Below are 13,829 nucleotides of genomic sequence, written 5' to 3'. Positions count from 1 at the left end.
GGATGTCACCCAGCAGACTATGGTCCCATAGTTAACAAAACAAATAAGAGAGATAACAGAGTGATGCAGGGATTCAAAGGTGCTAGGTGCCAAAGGAGTAGGGAGGGGAGTCAAGCAAAACTTTAGGAAGGCAACAGTATTTGCACCGGGCCTTAAAAGACAGTGAAATTTTAATAGGTAGAGAACAAGAAAGGAAAAGTGATATTCCAGATGGAAGAAATGGAAGCAACTGCAAAGAGGTGGGAAGGCCTGTCAATGCAGAGCACTGGCTTATACTCACCTCTCCATAAAACTGGTGTTACCATAATGAGAAGAAAAGCAAAGTCAAAGTGAAAAATCATAACCCACTAGGCATCTCTAACTTAACAAAATCATGACAGCCATTTAGCCCTTAAGCTCCAGGGAACACAGTCCCAGGATAGGTCACGACAGTAACTGGTAGCAAAACCATACCGGCTTTCTAGGGCAATCTATCCATGTCAATCCCTGATTTCCCCTACCACACACACATAACTTTGGAAACACAATGCACAAGGTTCTTTTACCCATCCTAGGAAATAATCGAAAAAAATCAGTTTAAAATAGTACCCAATAATAAGCTTTGTCTACCCACCTAAAAGCCACCACCATGGTTTATTTGGCACTCCAACCGAGGTAAAGTTACATGAAATGCCTTCCCTCAGAACATGCCTCAGGTTACAAATTTTTAAATAAAGTATAGCTGATGAAGCAGGTAGATATTTTTTAGTTGTATCTACCAATTCTTTTTTTTTTTTTTTTTAATTCTACTGTAGTTAACACACAATGCTGTATTAGTTTCAGGTATACAATATGGCGATCCAACAGTTCCATACATTACTCAGGTGCTCATCAAGACAAGTGCACTCCTCTTGCACAGTGCACTATATGTTAACTATACTGGAATTAAAATAAAAATGTTTTAAAAAGACAAGTGCATTCCTAATCCCCTTCACCTATTTCACCCATTCCTGCCACCCACCTCCCCTCTGGTAACCATCTGCTTATTCTCTAGAGTTAAGAGTCTGTTTTTTGGTTTGTCTTTTTTTCCTTTCCTTTGTTCATTTGTTTTGCTTCTTAATTTCCACGTAAGTGAAATCAGATGGTATTTTCTTTCTCTGACTTATTTCGCTTAGCATTATCCCCTCTAGCTCCATCCATGTTGCTGCAAATAGCAAATGGAAACATTTTATTCCTTTTTATGGCCGAGTAACATTCCATTGTGTATGTGTGCGTCTACATATGTATGAATGGATATATATACATATGCATATATATATACACACACATACATATATATGTATATCAATGGATACGTGGGCTGCTTCCATAGTTTGGCTATTGCAAATAATCTGCAATAAACATAGGGGTATATATATCCCTCTGAATTAGTGTTTTCAAATTCTTTGGGTAAATACCCAGTAGTGCGATCTCTGGATTGTAGGATAGTTCTATCTTTAATTTTTTGAGGAAATACTGTCTTCCACAGTGGCCACACCAGTTTGCGTTCCCACCAACAGCGCACAAGGGTTCCTCCTTCTCTACATCCTCACCAACACTTGTTTCTTGAGTTTTGAATTTTAGCCATTTGAAGAAGGTAGAGTTTAATATTTTTTCCTTCAAAAACAGAATTAATAAGTAGTCCCAACGTTAAAATGCTTCGGGAATATTTTGAAAATGAATTCAGTGGTTCTAATATTTTCTGTATGCCAATACCATTAAAATTCTTAGGATATGATGCTAGTGAAAATGAACATCAAGACAAACAGGAATGCAGATGACCAGCCAAAACTCAGTAACTGTCATGTTTATTACATCCTCTTCCATGTACTAGAGTATCACTTCAAACAACCTAGATGAGTATAAAAACTTACTTCAAGTAGGGGTGCTTTTCTTAAAGCAAAGGAAAAAGCAGCAGAGTGAGGTTAGCTTTAAGCAGTCTTTAATCACTGACTACACCTTATTTCACAATAACTAAGACTGGCACACACCCTCCCAGAAATCAAACATAATCATTCCAACTTATCAGAGGAAATGAAAAAGGAAATGAGTAAAATATAATGAGGATTGGGAGTTCAAAAGCTGGGAAACCTGTACCTTATACAGGAAAGTTAAAAAAAATTTTTTTGAGTATAGTTGACACAAGGAAAGTTTTAATAGTAAGCTACCGGAGAATAGAGATAAAATAAAAAAATAAAACCTAAGTCATCAACTTTTATAGTACACACTGCACTTCTGGATCATTGTCCAGGTATGTCTTCAATACTTATAAGAACACCTCTCAGACTTTATGAAAAATACTATGAAGAGAAGGCCTCGTACATTTTGGACTCCATTCTAAACCAGTAGATGGCCACAAAAGAAGAAATACCTGTTTTCTTTGTTCCTCTCAGGTACACATAAAGCCATGACATTTACCTTAACTCTTCAAAACAGGTAAAATAAACAACTTTTAGAAGGCTTCATCTTCTGTCATCTTCTGCAGCTGATAGTCACTTTTTCCCCTTCAAATACTGATCACTTGATCTTTAGATTACCCTTTTGTGAAATTTAGGTTGGATATCATATTCAAATTCAACCTAATAGTTGTGTAAAATACTGGGGAGGATATGGAGAGATATATAGTTCGTGTTCTAAACACACTATAAGAGACCTATAAGAAAATTACAATACAAAAGGAGAATGTATCAACTGTTACAAACGGCATACAATAACTCAAGAACACAGAGAATATATGTCATCTGACAAGTAGAAAGTGAATCTGAATGAAAATATTATATCTTTAGGAATTCTTAATTACAGAGCTTCACCAAAGCACTGTACAATCATCTTTACACCCCAAAACTGTAGAGCACTTTCCAATTAACACAGCTAAGATTTTTTTTTTTTTTTTACCAGACAGTAAAGGTTGGGTCATTCACAGACATGCTATCTTGTCCCCACTTGACGCAAAATTTTATTTAAAGTAGAATTTGCCTACTGTTCCTGCAGAGCTAACAAAACCAAAGTCATCAGCACGCAAGCCACCACAAACTGAATGAAATTGGTGATATTAAAAAAATACATATATTGCGTCCAGGTAGTGACTCTAAAAGATAATTAAAAATAACTTCTTGAGGGTTTTTTTTAAATGTTTAGAGAATGAAAGATGCAGTGATGAATAAGGAAAATAAACCTGAGAAATTTAAAGAAGCCAGCTTTGTTAAAAACCAAGTGGCCACTTGCCAACACTTCTTTATGCACATATGACCAAAGATGATTCCAAGCAGATTCGCAGGCCACAAAGGCTCCTTATCAAATGCCAAATTAAGAAAATTCTCATAAATATTTCAATTTTGATAAAAGTACAGTTAAATTTAAAAAAGCACTTTACAAAGCTTTGCAGAATCAATATGGAAACAAAGCTTTGAGCTTTTAACACCTGAGTCCTAAAAAATCAACACATATTTTAAAACGTCACATTTACAAACATCTTATTCACAGACACCTACAGCTTAGATTCCGTCAAGACAAATACCGGTCACTGGAAAAGGGATTGGCCTTAGATTAAAATTTCCATAAGGCCATCAGGAAAGAGATCGTACAATTCTGAATTGCAACTGACTACGAGAACCCTAAATCGAACTCTTCGTCTTACTTGAACTCCACACAAGAGCATTTCAGATTTGTACTTTCAACTTCCTATAAATGATATCTATTGTGAGAGAAAAAGCAATAAGGATACTCCTCAAAGTCCTATACCCCATGATCCATTCTCAAAGAGTGGAAGGAACAGCAAAGTGGAAGGAACAAAGCACTGACGTCAATTACGAGATTAACCCCGGGCACAGGCAAGCTGGAGGAAAGGCCTAAACATCAATATCCAAATACGAGCTATCGGGGTAACAGAACGATTGCGAAGTTATGGGGGGTATTCAAGTATTACACCCCCCACCTTCTCATTTTTAGTTAATCCCCTTCGCTAGACGAAGGTGGAAAATTTTTTTCCTTTTTTTTTTTTTTTTGCAGAGAAGGTGGGGGTTGGGGGGAGACGTGCGCAGGATCGCGAGAGGGAAAGCGAGAACTAGTTGGGTAATGATAGCCAGAATCTAGGCCCATTTTCTCTTTAACTAGAAATAACTTCCAATTGAAGAGGGTATTAAAAAGTAACAAATCAGTCGACGGAATTTTCTGAGGGCAGGAACGAATTAAGAAACGAAAGCGGAAAGGAGAAACGGCGAAACGATGGATTTCTGGGAATATTTGTTAGGATGGGTTAGCCTTATTTATTTATTTATTTATTTTTTCCGAGGGCGGGGGGTGAAACGGGAAGAAAAGGGGCGAAGCCGGATCGAGCAGCCCTGGCCTGGAAGGTCTCCCCGAGCCCCCAGGCGGACCCTGTGCTCCGTCTCCCCCACCCCCACCCGGCGGCCAGGCCCGGCCCGGCCCTCAGTCAGTTTCGTCGGCCCGTCTCACCTCCAATCCCTGCTCCGCTAGGCCCGAACCATCTCCCAGCTGCGGCAGCGGCGGCGCCGGGCCTGCACCTTCACCGGACGCGCATACGAACCCGCCCGGGGGGAGGGGGGCGGCGACAGGCTGCCAAGGGCGAGGGGCTCCGGGCGGCGGCGGGGGTTCGGGAGGGCTGGAAAGGCGCAGGCGGGGGCGGCGGCGACGCGCCTCACACGGAGCAGGCGGAGGTCCCGCCCCGCTCCATGACGGTCGGGCCCAGCCCGGGACGGCCGACTGAGGCGGCAGGGGCGGGCCGACAAGGACCTGGCACCGGGATCCCCGCCCCGTCCGCTGGAGGCGGCGGCGGCGACGGCGACTCGGCTCCCGCAGCCAGGACTGTGACTGACGCAGCGGCCGTGCCACCCACGTGACCAGGGCCGGGCGGGGGCGAGGCGTCACGTGGCGACGCCTCGCCCCTCCCCGCCAGAAAAGCTGGGGGACTGCGGGGCCGCGGGGCCTGCGGTGACGGGAGGCGACACGGGGGCGGTGACGTGCGCGGCTGTCGGGTCGGACGACCCCGGACAGGCGGAGCACCGGCCCCGGTGGCCTGGGCCCGAGCTCCTGGGTCCCGCGGCCGCGCAGGGCAGGGCGGTCGGGCAGGACCGGGCCTGCAGATCACACCCTCCTGTGCACGTAGCCGCTACCGAGGTTCGGAAGGGCGGGGACGGGCCGAGCCGGATGGACCGGTTCTGGGGCTCAGGTGACGGGGGTCAGGCCGTCCGCCCCTGGCGGGGGTCTGGCCGAACCCGAAGCCCCCTAGACCGGCTTCCCGGTGCTGACGTCGGTGCCCCGAGGCCAGCGGCCCTCAACAGGTCGGCAGAGAAAGGAAGTCTCCAGGGACTCACTGCAGGAAGATGCTTGGAACCTCCCTTGAGCTTCTCCCATGAAGCCTCGCCAGCCCTTTTTGTTCGTCATCGAAACATTTTCTGCCACTAAGACTGTTCTTCAGGATATCATTTTCAACACTTTCCTTCATCTCTTAACATCCTGCCCGTCAGGGCAAGCTATAATTTAATTGAGGGTGAAATAATAGTTACAGAGCAGACAGGATTTTCAAAGGGTCTCATAGAACCCAGTTTGGTAATTGTTCAGAGAAACTACCTCTGGCTCATCATTTGAAAAACACTTTATAATCTCCTGCCTCTCACCTGTTTTCTTTCTGTGAGGAAGCTTCAGGAAGCTGTGTTGTCTTATTTTGTTTTGTTTACTTTCTGCTAATTTTGAAGAAAGCATTTTGAAGATTGCTTTTGATAAGGTTCAAGGTTTTTGAGGAGCTTTGTGATAAAGTATTATGAGGAATGTGCGTATGAAAATGTTTTTATCAGGTGCCTGGGTGGCTCAGTCTGTTAAGCATCTGCTTTCTGCTCAGGTCATGATCCCAGGATCCTGGGATCGAGTCCCTCATCTGGCTCCCTGGTCAGCAGGGAGTCTGCTTCGCCTTCTACCCCTCCCCCATGCTTGTGCACCTGCGCTCTCTCTCTCTCTCTCTCTCTCATCCTTGCTCTCTCTCAAATAAATAAATAAAATCTTTTTTTTAAAAAAAAAGAAAATGCTTTCATCAGCCCTAACAAATGGTAATTCACCAACATCAATAGAAATACAATTTTTTTCTTTTTAAAATTCTGAATTGACCACCTATTATTTTTTAAGCTTCACTGTTTATATCTATATAGATTTTATCTTTATATGTCTATAAAATGAGGAAGTATACTAATGCAAAATTCAAAAAGCACTCTGACGAAATAGAGTGAAAAAGAATTCCTGCTCCCATCCCTGCTCTTCAGCTACCATAGTCCTGGAGGCAATCATTTAGCATATATTTATGCATGTTCTAATGTATCCCTCCCAAGAGATGTTATCAATAAACATGAAAATACAGTTATACAGGGGCGCCTGGGTGGCTCAGTCGGTTGGCAATCTGCCTTCGGCTCAGGTCATGATCCCAGGGTCCTTGGGATTGGGCCCCGTGTTGGGCTCCCTGCCTCTTCCTCCCTCCCCTAGCTTATGTTCTTTCTCAAATAAATAAATAAAATATTAAAAAAAAAAAACAGTTGTACTTCTTTTTACAGGAAAGATAATATACTATATACACTGTTAAGTTCTTTCCTTTTTTCACTTAAAATATCCTGGATATCTTTCCATATTGATGTGGGGCCACAAGCAAATGGTCAGGGATTCTTGAGACGTTTTTGGTGCAAAAAGGTGCTTATTATTATAGCATGAGAACAGGAGCTGTGGGCAAGGAGCTGCACTTTTGTTGTATGAAGCCAGGGGTGATCTGCTTAGAGCTCAAGGGCGTGCAAGGAGTATTACATCATAAACGTCTTCCTCGAATTTCTACTAGTAAGATTAGTTTTGGAAGATTTCTCTGGTGCTTATCATTTGGCTGGATATTAATTATCAGTGAGATTTACAGGCAGTCATGAGACCCTTTAAAAATGGAGCAGTCAGCCCCTGTTTGATCCTTATCTAAACTATGCGGGCTATAGGTCACCTCTCTGGGCTAAAGGTGAACATTTTTCTGCTTCTACACATCATCACATATCACTACATAAAGAACTGCTTCATTCTTCCTAGTGGCAGTATAATTTTCCATTGTATGCAAATATCATATTTAGTCAATCCCCATGGCTGGACATTTAGATTGTTGCCAAGCCAATATTATCACAAACTAAGCAGCAATTGATAACTAATTACACCATGCAAAGGGCAACGATACCAATAAATTCTTCAACTGGAACCTTTAGATCAAAAGGTATTGTTAATTTTGATAGATATTGCCAAATTGTCCTCCATAGAAGTTGTGCCAATTTTATTTGCTTTCTTTCAAATTTGGCCTAGGAAGATTTACAAGGCTATATTGGGAGGGAGTGGGGATGAAAAGGGGTAAAAGGAAGATTATTTATCATTTTATACAATAATTAAAAAAGTTTTGGGCGCCTGGGTGGCTCAGTCGTTAAGCGTCTGCCTTCAGCTCAGGTCATGATCCCAGGGTTCTGGGATCGAGTTCCACATCGGGCTCCCTCCTCGAGGGGAAGCCTGCTTCTCCCTCTCCCACTCCCGCTGCTTGTGTTCCTGCTCTCACTATCTCTGTCTCTGTCAAATAAATAAATAAATAAATAAATCTAAAAAAAAAACAAAACAACCAACAATTAAAGAAGTTTTAAGATGCAAATTGATATTAAATAAACTTTGCAAGAAAGTTCCTTTACTTATATTGGAATAAATGTTACTTGGAACAAATGCTAACCAAATGATGATATGCTTTTTGTTCTGTAAAGGATCATGATAACCTTTTTTTTTTTAAAGATTTTTCTTTATTTTTTTTTAAAGATTTTATTTATTTATTTGAGAGAGAGAATGAGAGAGAGAGAGAGCACATGAGAGGGGGGAGGGTCAGAGGGAGAAGCAGACTCCCTGCTGAGCAGGGAGCCTGATGTGGGACTCGATCCCAGGACTCCGGGATCATGACCTGAGCCCAAGGCAGTCGCTCAACCAACTGAGCCACCCAGGCGCCCAGATTTTTCTTTATTTTTGACAGAGAGAGAGACAGCGAGAGAGAGAACACAAGCAGGGGGAGTGGGAGAGGGAGCAGCAGGCTTCCCTGCTGAGCAAGGAGCCCGATGTGGGGTTCGATCCCAGGACCCTGGGATTATGACCTGAGCCAAAGGCAGACGCTAAACGACTGAGCCACCCAGGCACCTGATAACCTTTCAGTATAAAGTGAGGACATTACCTAAAAAACAAAAAAGGGGGATTGAGGGTAGAAAATGAAGACTTCCGCGCCTGGGTGGCTCAGTCTGTTAAGCATCTGCCTTCATCTCAGGTCATGATCCCAGGGTCCTGGGATGGAGTCCCACATTGGACTGCCTGCTCAGTGGGGAGTCTGCTTCTCCCTCTGCCACTCCTCCCACTCGTTCTCTGAGTCTCTCTCTCAAATAAATAAGTAAAATCTTGGGCGCCTGGGTGGCTCAGTTGGTTAAGCGACTGCCTTCGGCTCAGGTCATGATCCCAGGGTCCTGGGATCGAGTCCCGCATCGGGCTCCCTGCTCAGCAGGGAGTCTGCTTCTCCCTCTGACCCTCCCCCCTCTCATGCTCTCTTTCTCTCTCATTCTCTCTCAAATAAATAAATAAAATCTTAAAAAAAAAAAAATAAGTAAAATCTTTTTTAAAAAATGGAAACTTTTCTATGGCATTATTCTGCGAATAAGAATTTTCTTCCCTATCAGCAATGAGAGAAAAAAATCCTAGAAGTATTTCTCAATAGGTAACATTTTAAAACTCTTATCATTTTATTTAATCAGATGCATCCATTTAACAGTGAATTTTCTGTCTCTATTTTTATATTCTAGAATGTAAGTCAACTGCACAGAATGGAGAAATAGTAAAAAATAACAACCATATAGCTGTAAGAGAAAAAACCTCAAAGAAATATATGATTGTTTTATTTACATGAAAGATTTTAACAAAGTATTCAATATGTATTGTTCAGTAGCAATTCTGAGTAGAGTTCTGGTTTTTAAGTTTTTCATTTTTAAAATTTTTTTCAGAGGGGGAGGGGCAGAGGGAGAGGGAAGGGGGAGGGGCAGGGGGCAGAGGGAAGGGGGAGGGGCAGAGGGAATGGGAAGGGGCAGAGGGAGAGGAAGAGAGAAAATCTTAAGCAGGCTCAATTCCCAGCAAGGAGCCCATCTTAGGGCTCCATCTCACGACCCTGAGATCACAACCTTAGCTAAAATCAAGAGTCAGACACTTAATCAACTGCGCCGCCCAGACACCCTGAGTTCTGTTTTTTTTTTTTTTAAAGATTTTATTTATTTATTTGAGAGAGAATGAGAGAGAGCACATGAGAGGGGGGAGGGTCAGAGGGAGAAGCAGACTCCCTGCCAAGCAAGGAGCCCGATGCGGGACTCAATCCAGGGACTCCAGGATCATGACCTGAGCCGAAGGCAGTCGCCCAACCAACTGAGCCACCCAGGCGCCCGAGTTCTGTTTTTTTTTAAAGTCACTTTTTGAGGTACAATTCTCATACAATAAAATGCATCCTTCTTAATGAGTTCTGACAGATGTGTACAGTTGTGTAACTATCACCATAATCAGGACATACATTTCCATTACACCAAAACATTCCCTCATTCTCCTTTGTAGTGAACCCCTCACCTCAACCCCGGTTCCTGGCAACCACTGATATACTTTCTTTCCCTATATTTTTACCATTTCCAGACTATAACATAAATGGAATCATACAGTTTGTAGCCTTTTAAATCTCGCTTATTTCACTTAGCACAATGACTTTGAGATTCATCCACTGTTGTTGCATGTATCGGTAATTTATTCCCTTTTATTGCTGAGCAGTAATCTATTATATAGATATAACATAGCTTGTTTATCCATTCATTGGATAAAGACATTTGAGTTTCCAGTTTTTAATGATTATGAATAAAGCTGATATAAAAATCTATGTGCAAAGTTTCATTCAGGCTTTAAATTTATGATTTTTTAAAATTAATTTTAAAAAAAGATTTAATTTTTGAGTAATCTCTGTACCCACCGTGGGGCTTGAACTCACAACCCCAAGATCAAGCCAGCCAGCTGCCCCTAAAATTATTTTCTGAGAGTCACATCTAGGTTTAGGAAATACCAAGTCACAACTTCATCTACATAAATATCATTATATATTATTTTAGAAACTCATAATTCATTCATTATGTATCAAACATTTATTAAACACCTATATATAGCAGGTACTATTCTAGGCACATGGATAAAACAATTGTCAAATTCCCCTCCCCGGGGCGCCTGGGTGGCTCAGTTGGTTGGGCGACTGCCTTCGGCTCAGGTCATGATCCTGGAGTCCCGGGATCGAGTCCCGCATCGGGCTCCCTGCTCAGCGGGGAGTCTGCTTCTCCCTCTGACCCTCCTCCCTCTCATGCTCTCTGTCTCTCATTCTCTCTCTCTCAAATAAATAAATAAAATCTTAAAAAAAAAAAAAAGTTCAAATTCCCCTCCCAAAAAATACCACCCAAACAATATGGTGATAGGCAAAACTGAGTTTACTATTTACGGGTAACAGAGATCAGTATTTTGACAGTCTCAGTAACATTTCCAAGGGGGAAGGTTTTGGGGTCTGGTTTAAGGGGGCTCTTCAATCAGGAGGCTTGATTAGGATTTGGTGACAATCATGACATAATAGGTTAGGATTAGTGGACACAGCAAAGTAAGTGTTTTTAAGAATCTTGGAGAGTGTATTCGTTATTATCGCTGCTCTAACAAACTACCACAAACTTAGGGGCTTAAAATTGCACGAATTGGGGCACCTGGGTGGCTCAGCTGTTAAGCGTCTGCCTTCGGCTCAGGTCATGATCCCAGGGTTCTGGGATCGAGTCAGACGTCTGGCTCCCTACTCTGCGGGGAGCCTGCTTCTCCCTCTCCCACTCCCCCTGCTTGGGTGCCTTCTCTCGCTGTGTCTCTCTCTGTCAAATAAATAAATAAAATCTTTAAAAATAAATAAATAAATAAATGAAAATAAAATTGCACGAATTTATCATCTTATAATTTTATAAGTCAGAACTCTGACACAGATCTTGCTGGGTTAAGACCAGGTTGTTGGCAAGGCCGTTTCTTCCCAGACACTCTAGGAGACAATCCCTTTCTTTGCCTTTTCCAGCTTCTAGAGGCTATCCACCTCCTTTGGCTTGTACCCTCTTTCATCTTCAAAGTCAGCAATTGCTGGGTGAGTACATTCTTAAATCACATCACTCTTTCTCTTCTGCCTCCCTCTTCTACTTTTGAGAACCCTGGTGATTACTGTGGGCCAACTCAGATAACCCAGAAAGATCTCTCTATTTTAAGGTCAACTGAATTAGCAGCTTAATTCTATCTGCCACCCTATTTCCCTTTGTCATGTAACATAGCATGTTCGAAGTTTCCAGGGATTAGTGCATGGACATCTTTGGGGGCTGCTATTTTGCTTATCACAGTGTACGCAGTCATTTAAAGTCATCTACTGCAAAAATAGAAAAGATTCAGCACTGTGAGAAAAAAAAAGTTAAAAAATAAAGTCACCTACTGAAAAGCGGAGCAGTCTGATGTTCATTTAAACGGGATTTTAAGGGGTGCCTGTGTGGTTTGGTCGTTAAGCGTCTGCCTTCAGCTCAGGTCATGATCCCAGGGTCCTGGGATCGAGCCCCGCATCGGGCTCCCTGCTCAGCGGGAAGCCTGCTTCTCCCTCTCCCACTCCCCCTGCTTATGTTCCCTCTCTCGCTGTGTCTGTCAAATAAATAAATAAAATCTTTTAAAAATAAATAAATAAATAAATGGGATTTTAAGAAGTTCCTGAAATGAACAAGAAAGCTCCTTGCAATTTTTCTCTTCCTGGTTAAAATGTTCCTGGAATTGTAGCTATGTTGAAGATGACAATAAAATAATTACATTATGTTAATGCTGACAGTACTCTTGTGGATGTAGATGGTTTCAGTTCTCAGTGTCCCACTTCATAGTTATTCTTCAACCTGAGCTGGAGACCATTAACATCTGGGGCCATGATCAATCCAAATCTTCACTGTTATTTCAAGTGTCAAAATGACAAATCAAATTTCTGGGGGCAGTTGTTTCAAATTGCGTAAGTGCCAGGATTTCCCACTTTTAATACTACTAGGGAACTGGGGAGAAAACTGGAGAACACATCCCTCAGAGTTCCCCCTCTGGGTGATGAGAGAGCTGGAGTATTTATACAACGACTCCTGTAGGTCACAGGTGAAGGCCGCTCCTGGGGATGTTCATTCACCAGCAGCTCCAGCCTGTTGCATGTGAGCAGAGCTGACTCCAGCAGCAAGAGAGTCTTCAAGCAAACAAAATCAGGAACATCTGAACAGTTTTGAAATGATAGAGGCAAGAGAAGACAGATGGGGCACCAACAAAGTCTGCTTTGATGATAGTTACTGTATATACTCTATGGTAGGCACGATGCTAAATACTTTTTTTGAGAGAAAGAGAGTTCGTGTGCGTGCGTGCGCTCCTGCATGTGCGGGGGAAGGGCAGAGGGAGAGAATCTTCAAGGAGACTCCCCACTGAGTGTGGAGCCTGATGGGGGACTCCATCTCCCAACCCATGAGATCACGACTTGAGCTGAAACCAAGAGTCGATCGCTCAACTGACTGAGCTCCCCAGGCTCCCCAGTGCTGAATACTTTTATGTATTATTTCATCTTCCCGACCTTTTCCTCTCTGTCTTGTCCACTACCACCATGCCACTGAAACCACTCACCAAGAACGCCAACAATGACCACGCTGCCAAATTCAAAAGTTGAATCTTTGTCTTTACCTTAGTGGCATTTAATAACGCTGACCATTCTCTCTGGTTTGAAACACTTCTGCTATTTTTTAGAGATGCCCCACCCTCGAGTTTCCCTCTTAACCCCCTGGATGTTGTTTTTCAGGCTCATTTGCAGGAGATCCTTTACCTTTTCTTGACTTCTGAATACAGATTTGGTCTTGAGCTCTTTCACTTTCTCTCCAGAGTTGGCAAACCTTTTCTATAAAGGCAAGATAGTAAATGGTTTAGGCTTTGCAGGCCAAGTGGCAAAATCGGGGATTTTATGTAGGTATAAAACAATAGATTTAATTTTTTCCATAAATTCTTTTGATAAAATTCAAAATATAGTGATTGAGTAAGCTTTGTAATTCAAGTCTACTAACGAGGATAACAATTTTTCTTTTTTGGCAGGGAGTGAAGATAACATTCAAAGTTAGTGTTTCGTATCACCAGAAGTGCATTCAGGGGCGCCTGGCTGGCTCAGCTGGTAGAGCATGTGAATCTTGATCTTGGGGTCTTGAGTTCAAGCCCCACATTGGGTGTGTAGAGCTTACAATTTAAAAAAAAAAGTGTTTTCAAATACTCATCTGTTAATGCTGATCTGCAATGAAATTCTATTTCACTTTGGAAAACACCTTTTCACACAGATAGGTGCTACCAAATACTGATATAGATCTGTTGGCATGTGATATTAAGAATATTCATGTCTTGGGGCGCCTGGGTGGCTCAGTCTGTTAAGCGTCTACCTTTGGTTCAGGTCCTGATTCCAGAGTGCACACTCACTCTCTCTTTCTAATAAATAAAATCTTAAAAAAAAAAAAAAGGAATATTCATTTCTAGGGAAAAAATGTATAGAACTTCACTAAGTTCTCTTGATATATGCCTTAGAGCAAATCATTATCTTGAAGGGCAATCACTGAAGATTGAAAGGGAGGTCCTTAATTGTACAGATAAGTGGATTTTGAAATATGAAAATTTCCTTTACATCTGAAGTGAAGTCCAGAAAACTCTGT

General features: G+C 42.3%; 1 protein-coding gene across 2 annotated transcripts in view; it reads right to left on the bottom strand.

Annotated features, from left to right (window-relative positions):
• Nucleotides 1-4,844, bottom strand: part of AFF4 (ALF transcription elongation factor 4) — a 91,000-nt gene extending 86,156 nt beyond the window's left edge. For both annotated transcript variants that reach the window (XM_081827066.1, XM_081827065.1), the window contains exon 1: nucleotides 4,474-4,844. The gene's annotated coding sequence lies outside the window, so the exon portion shown is untranslated. The remainder of the gene's footprint in view (nucleotides 1-4,473) is intronic.
• Nucleotides 4,845-13,829: the final 8,985 nt, after the last annotated feature.

This window comes from Leptonychotes weddellii, chromosome 7, assembly GCF_054177405.1.
Source record: "Leptonychotes weddellii isolate Sample4059 chromosome 7, ASM5417740v2, whole genome shotgun sequence".
Classification (NCBI taxonomy): Eukaryota; Metazoa; Chordata; class Mammalia; order Carnivora; family Phocidae; genus Leptonychotes; species Leptonychotes weddellii.
The sequence above is the reverse complement of the archived record's forward strand: the minus strand, read 5'-3'. Positions and strand labels throughout refer to the sequence as shown.